At 39.9% G+C, this 22,818-nt stretch overlaps 1 protein-coding gene across 5 annotated transcripts in view; it reads right to left on the minus strand.

Annotated features, from left to right (window-relative positions):
* Nucleotides 1-22,818, minus strand: part of ENOX1 (ecto-NOX disulfide-thiol exchanger 1) — a 376,196-nt gene that overhangs the window by 290,520 nt on the left and 62,858 nt on the right. For all 5 annotated transcript variants that reach the window (XM_065678197.1, XM_065678195.1, XM_065678193.1 and 2 more), the window contains exon 2: nucleotides 11,810-11,883. The gene's annotated coding sequence lies outside the window, so the exon portion shown is untranslated. The remainder of the gene's footprint in view (nucleotides 1-11,809; nucleotides 11,884-22,818) is intronic.

Here is a 22,818-nt window from a genome sequence, read left to right on the forward strand (position 1 = left end):
GAATACTTCATGTTAAGCATAGAGAGAAATTTGTTTTCTGATACGAAATAAACCAGACATTTGCACTCAAAAGTCAATTACACAAAAAAAAAAAACCAAAAAAACCAAACATCAAACTATACAGATATGATTCATAGTTCTAAAAGAAAGTTATTCAGGAGTCAATAATTTTTCAAAAGGATTAACAGAGCATATACAGCATTACCCATAATGAGGCAGGATGAGTATGGGAAGCTCAATTTGCATGCTATTTAGATTCAACAGATAGTTAAACTGTTGATATCTAAAGTGCGGTTGTTTTGACAGTAAAGGTAGAGGTCTTGTACATCCTCTGAAAATTAATACAGTTCACAGAAAATGGTAAAAATTGCAACCCTTTCAGTATCTAGTGGGATTTAAACTATACAAGAAGGATGGTGCTTTAGACGACTAAATTTCCTTTTTATTGTCAGGTCATGGGGGTTGGCTAAAAAAGGCATCAAAGTAACTTTCTGAATTCCAATCTATCTACCTCTGGGATTCAACCAGGAATTTAATACCAAATGGAAAACAGTAGGTAAGCATGAAAGCTGAAGTAATTTATCACTGCTATCTTTTCAACAGAGAAGCATTTCTTTCTTCGAACAAATACACATTACAGTACATGAAAACAAAAATGCTCTGAACAGCATAGCTTCCATAGGGCTCTACATAATGAAATTTCAGAAAACATTCTGTGTAAAAGTTTTGGTGCACAAAGAAGATTATTAATTTTCCTTCCATATGACAAATAGATAAATACCTTTATGCTAAATGCAATTTCAAGTACCATACACTATTAAGGTTCATACTTTTCACTGCTTCAGAAAGCATGAAGAGATGCACTTAAATTATTAATTTGACAGTGTATAAAGTCAAAAAAGCCCAAACAATTCTACTGAAAACCAGTTCAGTTGAAAAATAACTGGTTTTCTCTAGACTACCACATACAAAGCCAACATTGCTTCTGAAACAACCTGTTTTCTTTCCATCTCATACATCATTACTAACTGGAATGATTCCTCAGATACTCGTGCTGCAACCTCACTGTCTTGTACTTGTGCTGTCAGCAGCAGCCATATCACCAATCTATGCCTCCTTTTTGGTCATCTCGGTGACTGATCGATCAGAATTTAGCGCACGGCCCTTTGGATGGTGCATGCCCCATTCTAACTGCTTTGGCTCAGCAAGGTAAAGAAGAATAAAGAGCTATATAGTCCTTTCTCCTCCCTTAATGCATATAAGGGGAAAATGTAATTACAAATGAGATATAAAATTCAGCTACCATGAATAACAAGATGCAGAAAAAAAAGCTGGTTGTACCCATCAGATAAAATGTACAAGATTCTAATACATGGTCAGATGGTTTTAAAAAGCTGATAAAGACAATTGGACTCTGGAAGCATTAGTATTAAAGGAAATAAATTAGTATGTGGGTTTTCTCTTGTTTTCTATTCTGTGTGATTAATTAAAGGGAGCCAGGAATCTAATGTGTTTTGACACTTGTGTCAGATGTGACTGCTGATACACTTACTCAACAGTCTATCAAAATGGAGGGGGAAAAAAGAAGGTCTAAGTAGAACAAGAGCTTATAGCAAATCAAAACCACTGTACCAAATGTTTCCCTGACCCCGACAAATCTGCAGAAAGATAGAAAACGGTTTGAATGATTAACCCATTGCCTGTCACAACTAGTGGCTACTAGAAGGAAAAGGAAAGACAGGCTCTCTTAAGTGTAAAATCAAGCACAGACAATAAGGAAAAAAAACTGGGAGACTCTCTTTAGGCAACCTACAAGGGAAGAAGAAAAGTCAACAGAAAGGATCCTAGAGGTTTTTCACTGCATTGCTTCATCTTCAAGGAAGAGAAAGAACTTACAAAAGAACAAAGACAATTTGTCCCTGCCCATGGCAGGGGGGATGGAACTAGATGATCTTAAGGCCCTTTCCAATCCTAACTATTCTATGATTCTAAAGACAATGCCTTTTGGAGAAAGGATAGCCTTAACAATGGGAAGGAAGGCCCAGGGAAGACTGGGAGCTAAACATGGAAGCCAGATTCAAATGAAGCTAAATCAGTGAGAGGAGAAGCTGCAGAAATGCATGATGTCACCTCTATTTTATTTCCATGTCCACAAAAGCGAAGTAGAAAGACATTTTGCTTTAAAAGGTAAAGGTCTAGCCCAGGCTAGCAGCCCTTGCACATCTCAGATGGTGCTAACTTCCCTTTTGCCATAGGCTTCTAAAACTACTGGCGTTGGTATTCAAACTGAAGGCTAAAAGCAGATCACTGAAGAAAACCATTCCTTTTCCAGTCCTTTTAAGACTTCTTGACCACAGACCATCTTTCCTGCATGCTTAAAATCTCATAGGGTTCATAATTGAGCTTTTAGCTTATGCCTTCCAGAACACACAGGATTTGAGAAACCAAACCCATAGGCTGACAAGTTTGTCATAGGCTTCTTGAGATATTCACTGCTTCGCAAGTCTGATGAAGTGCACATTCTTCCAGGGATGATAATCCCTTGCTCCTTGGGAAAAGACGATGAGAAGACAGGTTTTGGCTTAACACGACCAGCTCTGCACACCTGACCAGGCAAAGCCTGGCACAACCCCAAACCAGCCTGCAAAGAGGTGGGAACAGTGCCATAGAGAAACCTTCACCAAAGAGCAATCTAGGAACGACCGATGGATGGATCTATAGCTGGGTCATACTCACACTAGAAGCAAGAAGTTCTCAACAATTTTTTCCCTTTCAGATTTTTCAAATGGATAATGTAAAAATTAATGTCTGCTGGACTAGAGGCCAGGAGAACTGCAAGAAAGATGATGATGTGGCATAATGAGATTACAAACCAGACAACAATAAGTCTGCAGTGTAAAAAAGTTATATAACCATTTTCTGAGTTGCCTGTATTGATTTAGAAAGAAATCTAGTCTCCACCAAGAGAACATACTGCAGCAAGTCCCCTTCCTGATTTAGGATGGCAGCATTTACCTTCCCTTACAAGCCATCAGAGAGACAACTGTATATTGTGTAAATACAGTGGGGACATGGATTAATTTCAAACCTATCACATAATCTGATGAGATTTCCCTTGAGATCTCCTAACACTTTGCAGCACCGTGAGCCATTATTTCCATGCTTATTGGAAATAACGTCTGAGCCCAGGCAAGGCACAATATTCCCACTGAGAGTTGTCATGACGGGAGTGGAATTAATTCTTACTGTCACTGTACACACCAAGGGTCTTTTTGGCATTATTAGCATGTACCCCAAACAGTATTTAAATCCATGATGACACAGTATACTATACAACGATATCATTTGGGGCCTCCTCAGTTTGGATGTATGTTCCTTGCTATATATACTGAATGCAAGTCAGATTTCACCTGCATTTACATAAGCCTGATGCAGCTCCATCATCGTGCCATTATGTAATCAGAACTGGATCTGTCACATAACAGAAATATTCAAGATCCTTTTAAGGTGCAGCTTATTAAGGAGATAGACATTAATCACAGTGATCTGCGATGCTGGTTGCCATAGTTTAGAAGATGAGAAAGAAGCTTTATTTTTCTAACTGCAGTTTAATTCATTCCCTCTTACTATAGAGTTACTTCTCTATTTTAAGTGTTCTCCTGGTGGTTGCTCTCACAAGATGTGGACAGATCCCTTTGTGCTTCACTGTGAAACTAGCCATGCTGCCATCTTTGAATGTATTGAAGACTCAGCTATATTAAAATATTTTTTTATATTTACAAGCCATTCTCCTGAAAAACTTAACCAAATATTTCTGGTTTACTTTTGCAGACAAACTCTTTTATTCCCTTACCTGATTCATACAAGCATGCTTGTAAAAATGCAATTTGTCGCTACAGAAACAACTGTTCAATCACCATAACTGATGTCACTGAATAAATCACGTAAGAAAATCATGGAAATTAAAATGAACCAGCCAACCCTCTAAACAAATTCAGTAACAATTCTGAACAACCTGGAAAGAAATTCAATTGACTGTGATGACTTCATTCCAGTTTTCAAAATTGCAGAGGTTTTTAAACTTTTTATGTTACTCTGTGGTGGAAGACACTAAGTAAAATCCAGTAAAATGGGTTCTAGCAAGCCCATCCTGTACCCAGCACCACACCTCACAATGAGATTGCTGCAGCTTCAAACCCATCTCTGCCAAAACTTTCATGAGAAGCTGAGGCATGGCAGACTTCTCCCTAAGGGCATGCTGAGACCTGATCTGTCCATTTAATTAGCCACTTAACCATTCCAGCCAAAAAGGCTGGACACACAGCTGTCTACAAACAGCCTGCCATTGCCCAGCAGCTTCAATTATGGTTTTTTTATATATATATGTGTATATATATATATATATATATATATATATATAATATCTACCTCAATTTTCTGGACAGAAAATAACTCTAGGCCAGAAATCTTTTCAGCTGTTCTGCCCTACCCATATCAATGCTACAGTGGTGTCTATTTTATGGATCAATCCTGATTTTCATCCAGGATTCTACAAAGCTTTGGGGGAAAAACCTTGGAAATGGAAACTGTGATACCATTTCATAATCCAGGGCTGCCTTTTGAAGATTTACCCGTAACTCAAGTACAAATGCAGGATAACCACACTTTCATTCAAATCATATATTTCTGTATTTAGCAGGAAAGTAGATAAACCCATTTAGGATTTTTGCTAACTTACGAATTTCTTATATATATCTTATACCTACTTGTAAAACACAGCTAAAAATACCATTCCAAGGAGATTCTAACTTTAGAAATAATAATAAATCATATTTCCTATATTACCTTAGTGTCTTAAAGACACTTTAATTTTTAATCTTTATAATTTTGTCACATTTTGCTTTAAAAGATAACCTCAACTTTATTTCTTGAACAGTATCATAGACGCTGACTTAGATGCAGCCACTTTTATCACTATCACATGTGAAATTTCTGGGGGATTAAACTTCAGGAGACTATCGCAAAAAACAAGCGCCTCTTTTATAGCCTTGCTAATTAAATGTAATTAATTTACTAGAGACCTGGAATTGCAGGTATCATAAAAAAAATAAAATCTCCAAACTCTTTTGCTTTGCCTGTGATAAATGCTACTATCACTATTCTTTTCTGGGGAAAATACAGAAGAAATAATATTAGGCAACAGTGAGGTTCATCACAGCAGGTCGATTGAGATTGTCAGGATTCATTAACATGTGTGTGACTGGTAAATAATTGAGTTAATTTTAGGTTGAGTGACATATTTAGAAAACTCTGAATCACCTTATTCTGTGAATTTAATCAACCTTTGCTCTTCCCCAGATAGTTCAGCGTACATCTGCAATATTAAGTTGGAACTGATTCTTCACTCTGCAGCCCTCACAAATACCAGCAGTTTGCAAACTTTCAAAAGCATCAAATGGATTAAATGCTGGCCTCCAGCAAGGAGTTCCACACAAATAAAGCATCAGAATGACAGGGAAAACAAAAATTAAAAGAAAAAAAAACAAACAAACAAGAAAGCTGAAGAGGAGGCTTTCTTTAACTGATGTTTTAGCCACATTTATGCTGAAATCTCAATTTGCTTTGTCCCTAGAATAAAAATGCTCAAGTCCGCAAGACACCAATGCAGAAAGATTATTTCTCTGGAAGCTTTCCAGAAAAACAGCTCCTGCTTGAAAAATTTAGACAATCCTCGAATGCTTCCTTGTGACACTCTGTTGGCCCAATTAAATCACATTACGAAACGAAAAAACTGTACTGCATGTGGATTTTCCAGCTTTGGCTTCTGAAAAATGCTATTTTCAAAGGCAGGAAACATCTTTTTCAAAGCTTAGTCTTATTTGGAAATAAGTCACAACTCCTAGCTAATGTGAGCTATTCATTTATTTTTCATCGGATGTCTTCTGATCTCTTTGCACAAAGTTTCTCTTCATTTCCAAAAGACATTCTTTTAGCACAAGATTTGATACTGAACATGACAATATTTAGGTAACACAATGAGCTTTTCTATGTAAAATGTAAGCTTTGAATATATGAGCTTGCAAAAAGCGCATTACTCTTCAGTTTCATACTTTGAATATGCAAACAAGTTTCTTGTGGATTACTGGCAGCTACAGCTTGGGCTCTGACACTTAACTGTTTGTTAATAATACGCAAAGCAATTAATGCAATTATAAATACGGAAAAGAAAAATAGTGATGCTATTTACATTATTTCGTTACTAGGAGGTAAAATACTTTGTCAGCTGTAACACAATACAAATTGCTGCAAAGCGTTTAATACAATTATAGCATGCATATATCCAAATCACTACAGTTTATATTCTAGGTCTGTCCTCCTGGGATCAATTTATGATACTCTATGTTGGGCATCTTGTCTTGACAAAATAATGATACTTTGTTCCCATGTTGCTACATTTGGCTACCACACACTTTATATGTGGGTAAGATTAGAGACCTAATCACTGTGCAGTGAATAGCATCACCAGGGTGCATGCGGACAGGAAGCAGAAGGCTGATTAGTGCCTATACAGAACACACCACACGAGTGTGCACCTGCCTCTCCAATTCAGAAATGTTTTCCTCAAGCAAACACAGTAAAAAAGCATAGCAGAATCAACAGCAGATCATGCACACTTCTCCACTGTTGGCACTGGTTTCTTGAACATTCATATTAAAAAAACCCACTCAGACATTTACCATCTTCACATGCATGGTATGTAGTGACAGGCAGCAACTCTGCAGTGGAGGTTCAGGAGGCCTACAGGAATTAATCTCGCAGGTGACAGCCTGCTAGGTGAATTCTGTAAGGTGGATAAAGCACATTATAAGGGGACTACCACTTTCTTAAATACTCAAAAGTCATTAATCCATTCAAGCACAAAGACTGCCTGTATTTTCTTGCATTTGTAATTAAATTTGTGTTCAGAATTATCATTATAAACAGCAACTGTTCTTAAACAAGACTATTCCATAGCTCCTTATTAGTGCTTTAAGTCTGACAGTCGAGTAACACATCACTGACATCCTCAGTTAATAACACTGTGTGTTGCTCAGGAACATACAGCATGTGTAGCAGTGTGACTCAGCTACTACCATTCCAGTGAATCAGAAGACACTGCTCACAGGTACCAAAGTGGCATCCTTGTAATCACCTATTGTAAACACGCATTTTCTAGCACTTGAAAGGGAGACAAACAGTGGCAACACCGCGCCAATTCAGAAAACGGAAATAGTTTTAATGTGTAACTTCTTTGCATAACCTTGATAAATAGAAGGGACAGCACAGCAGAGATGCACATTACTAAATACAACACAGTGTGTAGATGAGGAAGCAAATTAAAAATGAACAGGGAGCTGCTAAAAGCTGACACTTTCTCTAACCAAACCAAATTGCTACTGCCCAGTCACTACTGGCTGAAGCACAGCCCTTCTTTATTTCCCAGATGCTCCATGGGACTGATCCAAAGCTCACCAAGAGCAACACAGTCCGTTTTGGATGAAGCCTCAATTAAGAACAAGAATAGACAAAACATCTTCATGTAACTCCTGGCGCAGGGCTGGCTGAGGGCTGTTACAATCCCAGTTTATTTGCAGGAGCAGCTTCAAGGCTGTTCTGACTCTCTTCCCTGCAGGCCATGGCCCTGAGGAGCAACGAGTGGTTAGAACCCATATTCGCCTCTCCTCTGAACAGAGTTCCTTTGCTCAAGTACTCCGGCAAGGAGCTGTTTCAGGAAACAGCCATTCAAACCTGGCACAGTCTCCTGTGACGTACAACCTTTCTGGTTGCAAGTGGAGGAAAACAGCCACCCTGCATCTCTGCAGGGGTCTTGTGAGCCATACACACCTGCAAGACTACTTACCACCCTCCTCCCCACTATGTCAGGCCATGCAATACCTTGAGTGACCCAGCTGCAGGGGACAGCCAGGGTACTGTCACTCTCCCCCCGCACATGTCCACTGCCCACTGTTAATAGCAATGCCCATACAGCAGTGCTGTCACTCTCCCCCCGCACATGTCCACTGCCCACTGTTAATAGCAATGCCCATACAGCAGTGCTGAAGGGCCCTATGCAGAAGCTTTGCCCTACAGATGGAAGAGATGCAACCCTTACAGCTGAACTCCCCAGCTTCTGCCCATTTGTCACAATTTAACATTATTTTCTATGTTTGATGTTTCAGATTTGCATGTATTTAAAAAAAATACAAAAATTTATATCATGCCACTTATTTCCCTGGTGTTTCAGAACACAAACATTGCAGTTCTGCTGTTTGGCATAGGCTGCCACAGATGAAAGACACATATCTGGCCACCAACATTTAAAGAGGACCAGATTACTTCTTTAGAAATTTTAGCTGTTTAGTACTTGCAGTTGTGCAATCAGCCAGACCAACCCTTCTCTCCGTAACAAGTGCATACACAAAGGGAGACAATGACCTGTGTAGAATTCACGTATGCAGAGACATCTGGGGTGCATTGGGACTGCCTTGATGGCTAGTTTTGGAAAGAAATGGAATAATGTTTTCTAACCTGGCATGGCAAGCTCTGAACATCATGCACCTTTCTGCCAGAAGGGATCTCATTTACTGGAAGGGAAGGAAAACAGGGTTACCCAGTAGCCATTTCAGCTAATGTCAGCCGGGAAGATCTGTTATTTCTGAGTCCTTCAACCCATGTTGAATTTGGTGCATGCTTTTGCTAAATCAGCTGTGCTCCTTTCCCAGCCGATGGCTGCCTATTTACTCTGACCTCAAATCCTCCAGCTCTCTCCCCCCAGAGTTACAGTCATTCTCTGCTATTACACCTGACCTTTCACAAAAGTTTCCACATCTTCCAGGTTCATCACAACAACCCTTGGAGCATAAGCCAAAGCCAACTTGACACAACAGATTTGGGTCTTCTCTTGGAGGAACCCATATGCCTCAAAGACTGCAGTTCATCACCTACGCTTATCAAATGTTGCTGAGCACACTCACATGGGATGGCACGTTTGCAATCGGGGCAGTGCTGCCTCTTTTTCTTCATCTCCTTCTTTTTTTTCTTTTAAAGTGAAAAGTTGGTTAAAGCAAGTCTGAGGTTCAGTTCACAATTCATGCTCAATGAGCTGCTTTGTACTGTGTCCAAAACCAGCACAGAAATATTGTCACCTTTTCCTGGAACCCTGTGCACAGCCTGGGGAATGGGGCTTCCTTTTCTGCTCCAGCATTCCTTGAGCCTCAGTGTTTCGGGGCTTGAAGATTTCTTCCATATGCAGAAGGGTGGTGCTACTGGGTGGTGCCTGCATGACTTTATGCATACAGGGAGAAGTTTCCATGAGCAATGGAAAGTAAGCTATGCCATCAAAGTAGTACAGTGCTTACTTCTTTTCTTCCTTTCTGCATGACATCTTGGGAAAAAATCAGGGAGAAAATGAATGCTGACAACTGACAGGCATTGGGCAGTGTCTTGAGGAAAGCAGGGAAACGTGCTACCCCACGGACAAGGGCACAGGTGGTGGGAAGAGAGAGGCTGGTTTGCTCCCAGATGGGGATGAGAAGTCACACAGGTGAAGCAAGGCCACGTGCCCTACTAATAGCAACAGCTTCCTGCTCAAAATAAGAAGCAGATTCACACGTTTGTTCTCCAATTGGGTTCAGACATAAGCTGCAACACAGATGTTCACAGGGCACAAAGGGGACACCCAGCAGAGCTGGCTGCAAAAGAAAATTTACAGGAATGACAGCAAGTTGCCTTTTACAGCAGGCTCTCTAGAGAGGCAATAAAAGGGAAGCTCATTCTGCTGTGTTTTTTTTTCCTGAAGCTCCTCCTTGTGTAAGATCCCACTGCTGCCAATCTCCAGAGACTGCAAATGAATTAAAAGAGGAGGAAAAGGCAAAAAATATGGGAAAGCAAAACAAAGGAGCAAAGCAGAAAATAAAACAGAACAAATTAGACTGAATAAATTCTCCACAAAAAGGGAATGGATGAAAATGAGAGAAGGCACATCAATAGATATGAGAAATATTAAGGAAATGTAATCATCAGAAACAATGGTGAGATCTTTTGTACACACTCTGAAAACACCATTAGACAGGCTGGAACATGGGTCTGAACATCCAGAAGATCCAGCAGTAGGACAATTACATATTAAGTGACTTGGACAGGTACCTGACCCCTACATAAAATGTAGACAATTGGCTTTTCTTTTGCCAAACAGGTCTGCTAAACAGACCTGTAGGTCTTGCGACCTACAGGTAAAGCAGCCTATGACAACATTTTGCATTCTGATTCTTACAGAACCAGCAACTTACTGTGAAAACCCATTTTTGTGGAGGGGTCCTCTACACTGTTCTGGGTTCAGCAGTAGCAGTCATTTTTTTCTCCTTCTAAGTAGCTGGTGCAGTGCTGTGGTTTTGCCTTTCAGCTTGGGAACAGCGCTGATAACACCAATGTTTTTAGTTGTTGCTCATTAATGTTTACTCTGACCAAGGACTTTCTGAGTCTCATGCTCTGCCAGGGAGGAGGGGAAGCTGGGAGGAAGCAGAGACAGGACACCTGACCCAAACTAACCAAAGAGGTATTCCATACCAGAGCATGTCATGCCTAGTGTATAATATGGGTGCAGTTACCTGGAAGGGTTAGATCTCTGCTCAGGTCGGGCTGGGTATCGGTCTGCGGGTGGTGAGCAGTTGTATTCTCTTCCCTTGTTATTTCCCTTATCATTATTATCATTGGTGGTAGCAGTAGTGATTTGTGTTATACCTTAGTTACTGGGCTGTTCTTATCTCAACCTGTGGGAGTTACATTTTTTCGATTCTCCTCCCCATCCCCCTGGGAGCAGGGGGAGGAAGGAGGGGGGAGTGAGAGAGTGGCTACGTGGTTCTGGGTTGCCAGCTGGGCTTAAGCCACGATACACAAAAAACTGGTTCTGGATAGTATTCATAAGAAGAATTCAACCTCTCCCACATCAAAAATATCTCATACAGATCAAGGTAAGTTCAACTGTTACATCCACATATTCAAAGAAACCTCTTCCTCTTTAGCGCTGAGTCTGAAAAAATTAACTCGGCCTATAAACTCTTTCGAAATAAAACCTTCTTGTTTCTTTCTTCACTGCTAGGAGCTCAGCAGAGTTTCAAGCATCATAAAGTGTGACCTGACTTTTTAAAAAGAAATCACATAGAAATTGCTTTGTTATATGCAAGAATGTTTTTCTGAAATTGCCTGAATATTTTCTGTAAATGCTCCAAGTGAGATATTAGCTTCACTGAAATACTTGAGAAAATTTCAAGGAACTTCAGCGTAACCAAGATTTTGACTTTTATAGCCATATTCTTCCAGTATTTAGTCACATTCATACCTTCACTACCTTTAACAAATGCAAGGAAAACCAAAGAAAACAGATGAAAAGCCAGTTACAACACAGCCTGAAGTGAAGTACCGGGGGGGATCAAGAGTACATCTATTTTTTCCGACTCGCTGATTTTACCTTCAATACTTCTTACTTGTTCATGGAGACTCACTTTTTTGTTCAGTCTGAAGCTAAATTTTTAAGTTTGGCCACACATTTCTCTCTGAGTAACTGTGAGCATCATGCCCTACCCCAGCTTCTGCCATACAAATACCACATGTTCAACTGAAAATTCAGCCTGCAAAGATCCATCATACTGTCCCATTCGTGGCAGATGAGATTTATCAAGAGCTTTAAGAAGTCCAGCATTAAACCGTCAACAAAATTCACACACACTCTAAATCATCCAATATAAAGCATGAATGTATCCATTACACATACCTATTTGTTGCAGATACTCTCCAAGCTTCAAGAAACATATAACCAAGAATTATGCCAAGTTCAGAGTCCAAGATCTGAAAAGGAGATAATATATATATGTAAAAGTCGCTAAAATTATATGGCATAAGCATATAAAAGAAAAAAATCTCCAGTGAAAAATTACTATTTTAAAATGGGTTTATGAGATAGTCCTTCTAAAGTTGTGCATCATCTCAGAAATGTTGTGGGTAATAGCAATGATGGTATGATAATTTATAGGGTATTAAATTTAAGATATATAATATTGCATAGATTCTTAGCTTCTACATGAAAGTTCAAAATTAGTAGAAAACTCTGAAAACACACCAAATTTACAATTAGCAATTTTGCTACAACTATTTCTAATGAAAGAACAAACCCAACATATTAAATATGCAAAACTTCCAGTGGCATATCAGAAAATATAAATGATTTAGGAAACCACAAGCATCCCTATGTACATTTAAGCAACATTCTGCCTTTATTTTGCAGCAAGACCAGCGTATGAATACAGAAACTACATGAAAAGTCATGGATATTTTTATGCACATTACCTCTTTATTGTCTAAAAATGCTCAACATGACAGTTCTGCTACAGGTGTGATATTCTAGGTGCACATTTTTGTAAGCATATGTATAACATCTAATCATCATTAGTATCAGAGTCTCTGTAAATTTTCTTGGTGATACCCTTACAGTGCCCCTAAGTGCCATGCATTTGATAAGTCTAATCTGCTTAAGAAAGCAAAGAAGAGGGAGAGGATGCATCAGGAGAAAGAAACTGCCTCTGCGGACCAAGGCAAGACATAAAAGGGGAAGAAAAAGATGTAAAAAATAGTTCATGAGTCTAAATGCACTTGGACCGATCTTTGTTTTGGACAATGATTTCTGAGACGACCACATCAGGTTCACCATCATGAGTACGTGCTCTGTTGAGTAGTCGAGTAGCACCACTAGCATTTCTGAATTCTGCAGCAGTAAAAACTGTTTCACACAGTGCTGCCATACAGCCACAACTCTTAAAAAAATGATTGGCTTTTTCCTTTCCCCACAGCTTTCTCTGAGCCTTTGCCTGCAGCTACATTATTGGTGCCCACCACATGATTCCCAGGGTAGGCAAAGTGAATCACCCCGGAAGAGTTAAGACAAACCAGTTACAGAACAGCCTATACCCATTTTGCATCAATGGTCACCTGTCTGGAAGCACGTGTGTACTCCAGCTGAAGAGCAGGCATGTTCTTCTCAAAAGTCTTGGCCCACTAAAGGGGTCCTAAACTCCCTCTGTTCCCTTCTGTGAGCTGGTAATTTTCAAGCAGAGACAAAATGTAAATATCTGCATGGATAATTATTTCACTGCTCATTTTTTGCAAGATAATCAGACAGAAAGATAAGGCTCGCTCTGAGAAACATAAGCAGTAGAAATGTTTATGCAGCAACTGCATGAAAGATTCTGCCAATTCTTCTTACAAAAGCAACAGTTCGTTGATTTGTAGCTGCTGCCTACTTCCATGTGCAAGAACAACAACTACAGAAATCCCTCACTGGTCTCCTCTATATATTTTCAGGCAATTCCTATAAACATGACAACCTCTAGGATTATTTATCCTGGACTGTCATTGTTTAACCTCAGCAGGCAACTAAGTATCTCGCAGCTGCCTGCTCACCCTAACCGCCCCCCCGCCCCGTGGATAGGGAGAAGAATCGGAAAAACAGGCAAAACCCATGGGGTTTTGAACAGTTTGATAAGTTTCTTCTCTCCTATTTGAGCAGGAGATAAGAACAGTTTAATAACTAAAATAAAATTTAATAATAATATCAATAATATCAGTAATAATAATAACAATAATAGTAAAGAGAAGGAAGACAATAAAAAGAGAGAGATAAACCCCAAGACGGACAAGTGACACATAATACAATTGCTCTGTACTGATGTCCAGCCTGTCCCCAAGCTGCAATCACCCCCACCCCACCAACTGCTTGAAAGGCAGCTATGCTCACCACTACACCACCAATTCCTAAGAAAGCTTGTGTTGCCTTTTTAGTAGTTAGTGGAGAATTATTCCTTACTTTGTTCACCAGATCCACTGGGATCTGATGATGCCCATCTTGCCGTGTTCAGCAATGTTTATGGCTTGTCATAAGAGGCTCCATACAGCCACCCAAGCTACAAATAATTTACCCTTACGTTGTCAATCCAGATCCACCTAAGCCACTTCAGTTTTAACAGCCTGATTCACCTGTTGGTTGTTTTGATGCTCTTCAGTGACCTGAGTCTTGGGTAAACTCTCATCTATGTGAGGTACCTTCACAAACAGGCTCTCCACTCAGGCAGCAGCGTAATGCCACAGTGCAGCAGCCCCTACGGATTTACGTCTGTGCTGCCAGTTGTTGCCATTTCTGCTATTGAGGACAACTACAGACAAGCCAGGCTCAAAGTTCAGATTCCATCAGAGGTATGAGTAACACTGCTACACCTCTGCCCTTTGCACCTCCTATTCAGTTCCCCAAGAGATTTTCACAATAAGGCATAGATAAATCACAAAGACAATGCCACAGAAGTTAATGTGAAAATTAGTAAAATATTACCTCTAAAAGGAGTGGAAGCTATTTACTAGGTAATACCAATAAAAATCTGCAAGATCAGAGGCTGGCCAAAGTTTACCCTTTATTTTCTACAGTCATGTCCTCCATTTATTTCTGTACATCCTTCTTCATCAGTTAGCCTTGTAACACCTTTTCCACATAGAACCACAGAATATCTCAAGTTGGAAGGAAGCCATAAGGATCATAAAGTCCAACTCCCTCTCCTTGCAGGACTACCTAAAACTAAACTGTTTTAGGGAAGCTTGCTCCAGTGACCAACCACCATCCCAGTGAAGAACCTTTTCCTAATGTCCAACCAGAACTTCCCCTGGTGCATTCAATTTCCTTGTTGTCCTGTTGCCAGTCACCAGAGTGGAGCTCAGCACCTCCACCTCCACTGCCCCTCTTGAGGCATTCTCTAGACTATGCTCTCCCCACTTATCCTCATCTCTGGCTGCCTGTTTTATCTTCACTTGCAAGGACCCTACAGGCACTGCTTGTAGTCTACTGTTACCACACCATAACAGGAGTTACCACCCATCTCTTGAGGCACGTTTACCACCTAAATGCATGATGTTCGCTGGCTGTAACATCTTCAGCCAAATGACCTTTACAATAGGTAGTAGATTCCAGTGACTGAACTGAAGTCCAGCAAAACTTGTGTCATAAAGGTAACCTTCAAAATATCAACCGGGTGTAAAAATCTACTAATGCGGTAACGCATGAAATGATGTTGCTCAAAGACAAGTCTCAAGGGATTGCTGACCTGAGAATTGCTTATGACATATTTATAGAGAAACATTATGAATTATTGCATGGCTGAGATATCTCTGTGACAGAACGTTTGCAGCCAAAGATAAGAACAATCGTATGTAAGTATAAGCACATGATTTGCTGTGCATCACATTAGATGTGTTTATTTTAGAAATGGCCACCCATTTGACTGTTCCAAAAACCCTTAAGGAATTGCTAAAAGATGCCAGGGAAAGTTTTTTACTTGTAGCACACTTTCTATCTTTAATAACACCAGCTGTCGCTTTACAAATCATGCCCTTCACAGTTATCCCATATTCTGCAAACACCAAAAAAACCCCAAACCCTCCCACAGTTATTAACATCTGCTTCATTTACTGATTCTGACAAACTCAAGGACAAAGGCATGATTTAACAGATTGCTCTGCGTAAAGAAAGAACGTAGTCCACGAAAGGATTCATCAAATGCCCCTGTCAGAAAGCACAGCTTAATGAACGCATGCAAATTGCTATAATATATAAAATGCCTGATACCACTTCAACAAGTAATGTGCTTATGAAATCTACGGAGAATGGTAAGATAGATCAATCTAATTTGTCTTTGAAATAAAGTGATTTGGTTTCCTCCAGATAATTTCAATCTCTTTTTTTTTTTTTTTTTTAATGCCTTGTGGCATGACAGCAATGCATTATGTACAATGAACCACCGCTTTAGACCCTAGAAGATGTGATTATTCAATAGAAAAAGCATTCAGCAACAGACAAACTGGAAGCACAGTGGTACACTTCAATATTTTCCTTCAATGTTTTGACATGCTGGCAATTTTAAAAAATTGTTATTTCCAAGCCTTGCTGCATTTAAACAGCCCTTATTTTTTTCGTTGCTGCTCGATGTGGTGTTGAAGCCTGAGTGCAAGTCAGACTGATATTTACAGAATAAGGAACTGCTCAGATATGAAAGCACAGCACAAAACAACGTGCATCCAGGATGATCGCTGCTGTTGCTGTTTCCAACATTATTGATCTAGAGATCTGACCATCTGCTTTTCATCAAGATAAGGAAAGAATAGCTTATGAGCTAAAATGACTTTTGATTAAAAAAAACCCAACATTTTCTACAGCATTTTTCCCCTGACAACTGAATTTTCTTTCTACCAACTTGCTTAAATAAAAAACTAATGTATTTTCAGTGTTTTGTCAAAGAAGCTAAATCCCACAATCACCCTTTATGAATTTATGGGAAAATAAATAAAACTTTTCTGATTTTTTACTCAGAAAAAAAACACATTGAAAAGAACATGGCATAGTAAGCACATCAGAAACTAGAAGATGCAGAGTTTCTGTATCTTGGCTTTACTATTTGGGCTGGGCAGGTGGAAAAGAGAAAGAGGACTGTGAAATAGCATGATTATTCCCTTTTAAAAACTTGTTTTCTCTGAAAAGTTCTGTCAGAGGAGCCTAGGTACAGCTAGTGATGCCTTGGGACTCAGGGGGATTATATCACTGTTTCTGCACTCTATTTTTCAGTAGAGGTGCTACTCACCCTTTAAAAATGTGTTACATCATGATATGTACTAACATAAAACTCATCCTTGATAATTTTCGACCACCTTACACCTTCAGCCCACCAGTCATCCACAGACTATGGATATAGAACACAAACTGTCTGACTTCATCTTCCCTTCAGTCCTATTTCTCTGGAGTCCATAATGGACAAGGTCTGGGGTGCAGTTTGTCAGTTCTTTTACATGCCATTTATTAGGCTTACAACTCTCCAGCTAGAGGATGTCCATCCTATTCTACAGAATTCAAGTTTTCATAGGAAATCAAAACAACTCTCATGCTGGGACTGCAAAAGGAAAACAAACACTTCCTAAGTAACACTTTCTTGGGTGGTTCTTGGTTACATTATGCTAGGAAAAGAATCCCCGGTATAGTAGTCTAATAGATAAACAGTTTCAACTCCTATTTTATATCATCCATTGCATGTTCCACGTTACTACAGAAGTAATTGCTGTTATTGTCAAAGCTAGACACAAGTTTTGCTCAGTGCCTTAGGCAAAAAGACAAAGTTGGGCAGTACTTGCTGCAGGATTCTCAAATCTCTGCATCATGGGACTGCAGTTTCTCATTAAGAATTAACTAAACTGTTAAATAAGAGTTCAGGTTGAAACACTATGTCAGAAATGTATTGTGATCTTCTCATTTTAAAGGCATTAACTTGTAAAATCCCTATGTAAATTCTGTTACACCGAATATTCAGTATGTACCAGGCACTGTGGAAAACGTTTTTATTTCTCTGCAAATGAATATACATTAGAGTGTATATAGTATTTTCCTAGAATTGGGTTTGTATCTCTGAATATTAAGGGGTCATATCTTTAGCACTCTGTATCACTTTTAAATGCTAGTTAACAATATTTAACAAAGCAGGCGATTCTCATTTTTTTCTCCAGCTTTGCATTCAGTCAAAGACTGAAATCTGGGGATAAATGAACACAATAAGCCTTTCTTTATTATGCCTCATTTCTCAAAGTAACTCTTTCAGGTTCCATCATTACCATGCCTATTTTAAATCTGTTCTTTTTAACATAGATCTACAAGTACAGAAAAATATCTCCCCTTTTGACTGTACATCCAGGCCAACAGATTCACAGTTGATATAGCTAATAAAGCAAATTGCGGAAGCTCCATCACACACCTTCTCTTTTATCTCCTAAGCCTATAGGAAATTATACTGATTATCCTAAATAAATTAAACATTCTAACTGTTCCCTGATATAGGGAGGAAATTATTCTTGGGAGTCAATCTTCTTACAGATGCTTTAAGATGCAACATCTAATAGATTTCAGGGTTAAAAAGAGCCTTGGGGTAAAGGGTTTAAACTTCAACAGGGAAAGTTCAGGCTGGATATAAGGAGGAAGTTCATTACTGTGAGGGTGCTGAGACACTGAAACAGATTGCCCAAAGAAGCTGTAAATGCTCCATCCCTGGCAGTGTTAAAGGCCAGGTTGGACAAAGTCTTGGGTAACATGGTCTAGTGTGGGGCATCCCTGCCCATGGAAGGCAGTTGGAACCAGATGATCTTAAGGTCCTTTCCAACCCAAACCATTCTATGATTCTATGAATTCAGTTTTAGTCTAATAAAACAGCTTCAAAAAGTACATTAACCTGCACAACATCATCAACAAAATTACAGTCACACTGTGTTCAATGGAGTGTGCTACACAATAATGTAATAAAACAATTTTTTTAACCTGTTACTCTTTTTTTTTCTATTGGGGTCATAAGTGTTTAAAGTCAGGGAGCATTGCTTTAATAAAATACGCAGGAAGCAGAGCCGGTCCCCCCAGTCCCACACAGAATCACAGAATCAGCTAGGTTGGAAAACACTTTTAAGATCATAAAGTCCAACCGTTACCCCAGGACTGCCAAGACCACCACTAAACCATGTCACTGAGGGCCTCACCTACACGGTTTCTGAACACTTACAGGGACAGTGACTTCACCACTGCCGTGGGCAGCTTGTTCCAATGCCTGATTAACCTCTCTGTGAAGAAATTGTTCCTAATATCCAATCTAAACCTCCCCTGGTGCAACTTGAGGCCGTTAGCTCTTATCCTATCACTTGTTACTTGGGAAAAGAGAGCAACCCTATCTTACTACAACCTCCTTTCAGGTAGTTGTAGAGAGTGATAAGGTCCCCCTGAGCCTTCTCTTCTCCAGACCAAACACCCCAGTTCCCTCAGCCATTCCTCATCAGACGTGTGCTCCAGACCCTTCACCAGCTTCGCTGCCCTTCTCTGGACCAGCTCCAGCACCTCAATGTCTCTCTTGTAGTGAGAGGCCCAGAACTGAACACAGGATTTGAGCTGCAGCCTCACCAGTGCCGAATAAGGAGGCATAATCACTGCCCTGGTCCTGCTGACCACACTATTCCTGATACAAGACAGGATGCCGTTGTCCTTGGCTGCTTGGACACAAGCTGGCTCACATTCAGCTGCATCAGTCAGCACCCCCAGGTCCTTTTCTACTGAACAGCTTTCCAGCCACTCTTCCCCAAGCCTACTAGTCCCTAGTCCCTGCTCTAACAGATTCTTGCCACCCGTCACAGTGAGGATATTCACCTCCTTCTGTTACGGACAAAGTAACCTATACTGGACAGCAGTGTAATCAGTAACAGCAAACAGCTCTGGGACTATCCTGAAATGACAGTGAAATAGACCAGAAAGTGAAATTCTTCCTTTTATTAGCTTCTTGGCAAGCTAGTACAAACCCATGTTCCCTGTTCAACAAAGAAAAATGGGGAGGTCTGTACAAATACAGACCTTTTCCTACTCAAATGGGAGCTGAAAATGCCCTCTTCCCCTGAGATGTGGGAATATGAGAGAAAGGACTTAATGCTTTTAAGTCTGTATCAAAAGTAGTGTCCAAGGTGCAAAGACTCCCAACCTGAAATATTTCCATGAAAGCACAAGGTATTGAGCAACTTGACTGTGACAAGCACTTCTGAAGGTGAAGAGTTTCATAATGTGCTGCCTACACTATATTGCTGCATCTCTACAGAGGGTCTGAGACACACAGAAATGTGTTGCCATCATTGCAGTCTAGAGGTTAGAATAGAAACTCCATAAGGAAATGGATTTTTTCTTTCCCTTTTCTGCTAAAAGCAAGGAAGAAGCACTAAGCTGCACTATTTAATCCCAGTGAAAGACTGAGTAAGCAACTGAACGCAATAGATGCAATAAATCTCTAATCGTTCTCTTTAACTACAGTGACAACTGTTGGGAAAACCCTGTTCAAATAATCACAAATAATGTAAAAAGGAGTTCCAGTAAGTTGACTATAGATCATTTTTTTTACAAGTAAGATCTATGAGGACAACATGGGTAAATTCGGCATGCCCATGACATTTAGTTGCCCTGGAAGGCCCTTAAATAACATCTAGCACCACAATATCGAATGATCATGTTTCCTCATTCATGCATAAAAGGAGGAATCATTTAGAACTAGCCACCAGTAACATCCAGTCTCAGAAATAACAGATGATCCAAAAGGATCCACAGAAGAAACAAGAGGTCCATCATGCCCTCCTACCCATTGTAGTGGGGGCTAACTGCAATCCACAGGTGTTTGCTCACATTATTTTTAGCATTAACCGAAAGCAAGGCCAATGTTCCCTCTTGTCTCAGAAGCAAATATGGAAGCTGGAGCTGTGAAGAGAAGCAGGATCAAACAGCTTGAGAGGAGTCTAGGAAGCCTTTTTAATCAGTCAGTCATATCTTCTGCTAAAAGTGGAGGACAAGCACCAAGATGCCATTCCCTGAAGAGTCAGATATAATGAGAAAAATCTTATCAAGATAAGGATTATTAGCAGACAGGCTAGTGGCAGGATGAATTCACCACAGTGATGATAAAACAGTATTAAGAAAGATGAGCAATTTTAAGGAAAGGGAGCTAAAAATACCTGCACAATGCACACTTCTCTAATTCCTTCTTGTTTTCACTATGGTGATGCTTCAAAGTTAACTGTCCAACAGACAACTCCGTGCTCCGTCTGCTAGAGTCAAGATGAAGCATGGTAGGCTGTGGTAGGCCTGTAGTCTCCAGGGATTGTGTGTCTGTATGAATGATGAGGATAGCTGCATTTTGTTTCACTTACTGTGTATTAGGAGCAGCACCTTGCTGTCTGGCAAGCTTTCAGCACAAGCTTCAGCTGGGAAAAGCCTGGGTACAGTGCTTGTGCTGTATTACTGAAAGAATATACTACTCGGAAGGACAAACTGGGTCTTGTCTAGTTTTCTGATCGTGCTTTCTTCAGGAGGACCAACCACACACTATCTGTTACACAGACACATGCACACCACTTCCTAACAGCATCAGTAAAAGACCCAGACCCACGTCCCAAACGGTTTTGGTGAAGGCAGCTGACATCCCCAAACCCAAGGGTCTGGAAGGAGCAAGGAGTTCCTTACACTAACCTCAGATTGGGATCTTCTGGCATCTGTTAACAAACACATGAGCAGTGGTCATTTTTCTCTCTAGCCCTTTTGGGAACACTATGACTTCATATTGCATGCTTAATTATTTTTAATTAACCTCCGTAAATGCTTTTATGCATTCTCACAAAAACTTCCCTAAATTTACCAAATTCTGTGTTCCAGATATTTTGGTTTTCTACTCAAGTAATGCACTTGGAGTTTATTCCAGAACTTGACCTCTTGGGATGTCTGAAAAAATTCTTTTAATTTTCAGTCTAAATTCATTCAGGACTAATTAATAAACATATTATCTTGTGCTGGTATTATCCTTCAATTTCAACAGCTCTTCTCCCTCCCCGATGTTTGTCCTTCAAAGGTATTTAGAACAAAGTGTTTTCCTGGATATTATACACAAGTTATAGGGAATGGAGGTTCAGCACATTTTGTCACAAAGTCTGACAGAAGGTAACCATCCACTGGGAAAACTTACTTAACTTATTTTTTTACCAATGATGAAAAGGCAGATGCTGATTTCTTTTCCTAGTTACTCCAGTATAAATCAGGAATAATTATACCTGCATGGAGAGCAAACTATAACCTATAGCTAGCCAAGAGGCAAGAATTGCATCTGAGCAGCATCTGCCTAGGGCTGCAGTGGGGACTGTGAGCACTAAGTTGTCAGTGGAGAACAAACACCTGATAGAACAGGAGTTAGCAGTAGGCTTCTGTCATGTAAGAGCCATGATTAACCCTACCCCAGCTGAAACCAGGACACCATCACAGTTCTGTATTGAATTCAATGCCGTTCAAATATGTTTGGAATGGTGTCAGGACACACAATACATCAAGCTTCTCTCAGTGCCAGAACACCATGGTGCTGTTCCCAACCTGTGGTTGTAACACCATGAGACTTCTCACTTCTTGACTTCTCGCTTCTTGAACCATGATGACCCTATAATTAAATACCCAAGGAAGTCTGAGGCTCACGACAAAGACCTGAGACAAATATTTGCCCCTAGGGCTCAACTCCTCCATCCTAATGTGGGTATCTAAAACATCTTAGACAAACTGCACCCAGCTACAGGTCCAATGATTGTAAAAGGAATCGAGGAAGAGTAGCTTTGATGCAGGCAATTATGCAGTAGGTAACTTAGGGTAGCTGAGACAAATCTTACTGCTGAAGTCTGCCTCAGGAGAGCTAACATTTAGACAGATCTCAAGTCACAAACAGGAGTTCAAAGGATGGGTTTTCAATGGCACCATGTTCAAGTCTTTAAGTCTTTATTCAGTCCAGCCTTTTCTTGTTGAATTTTAAATATAAGAATTTGAGATTTGGCTCAATAATAGCAGCAATAAAAGTCAACAGGAACACGAATTTATGAGAAAATATTAAAATAACTATATATGCATAGCTTGACTAAAGCCACTATTGAAAACTAAATATGATAATTATCTACAAGCTCTGGAAGGATACACACACTAAGGCTTTTTTTTTTTTTTTTAATAGGGATTTTCAGGAAACTATAGCTAAGAGTAATGTGATTATACTGAGCAAGGTAAAATTTAGGCTGACAGGGAAAAAACCCTAATAATGAAGTGTATTCTATTATAGAATAACCTTCCAGAGGAAATTGGCTGAAGTCCAATCACATCTAAAGCCAACTGGACAAAGA

This window comes from Lathamus discolor, chromosome 4 (assembly GCF_037157495.1).
Source record: "Lathamus discolor isolate bLatDis1 chromosome 4, bLatDis1.hap1, whole genome shotgun sequence".
In the NCBI taxonomy this organism is placed as follows: domain Eukaryota; kingdom Metazoa; phylum Chordata; class Aves; order Psittaciformes; family Psittacidae; genus Lathamus; species Lathamus discolor.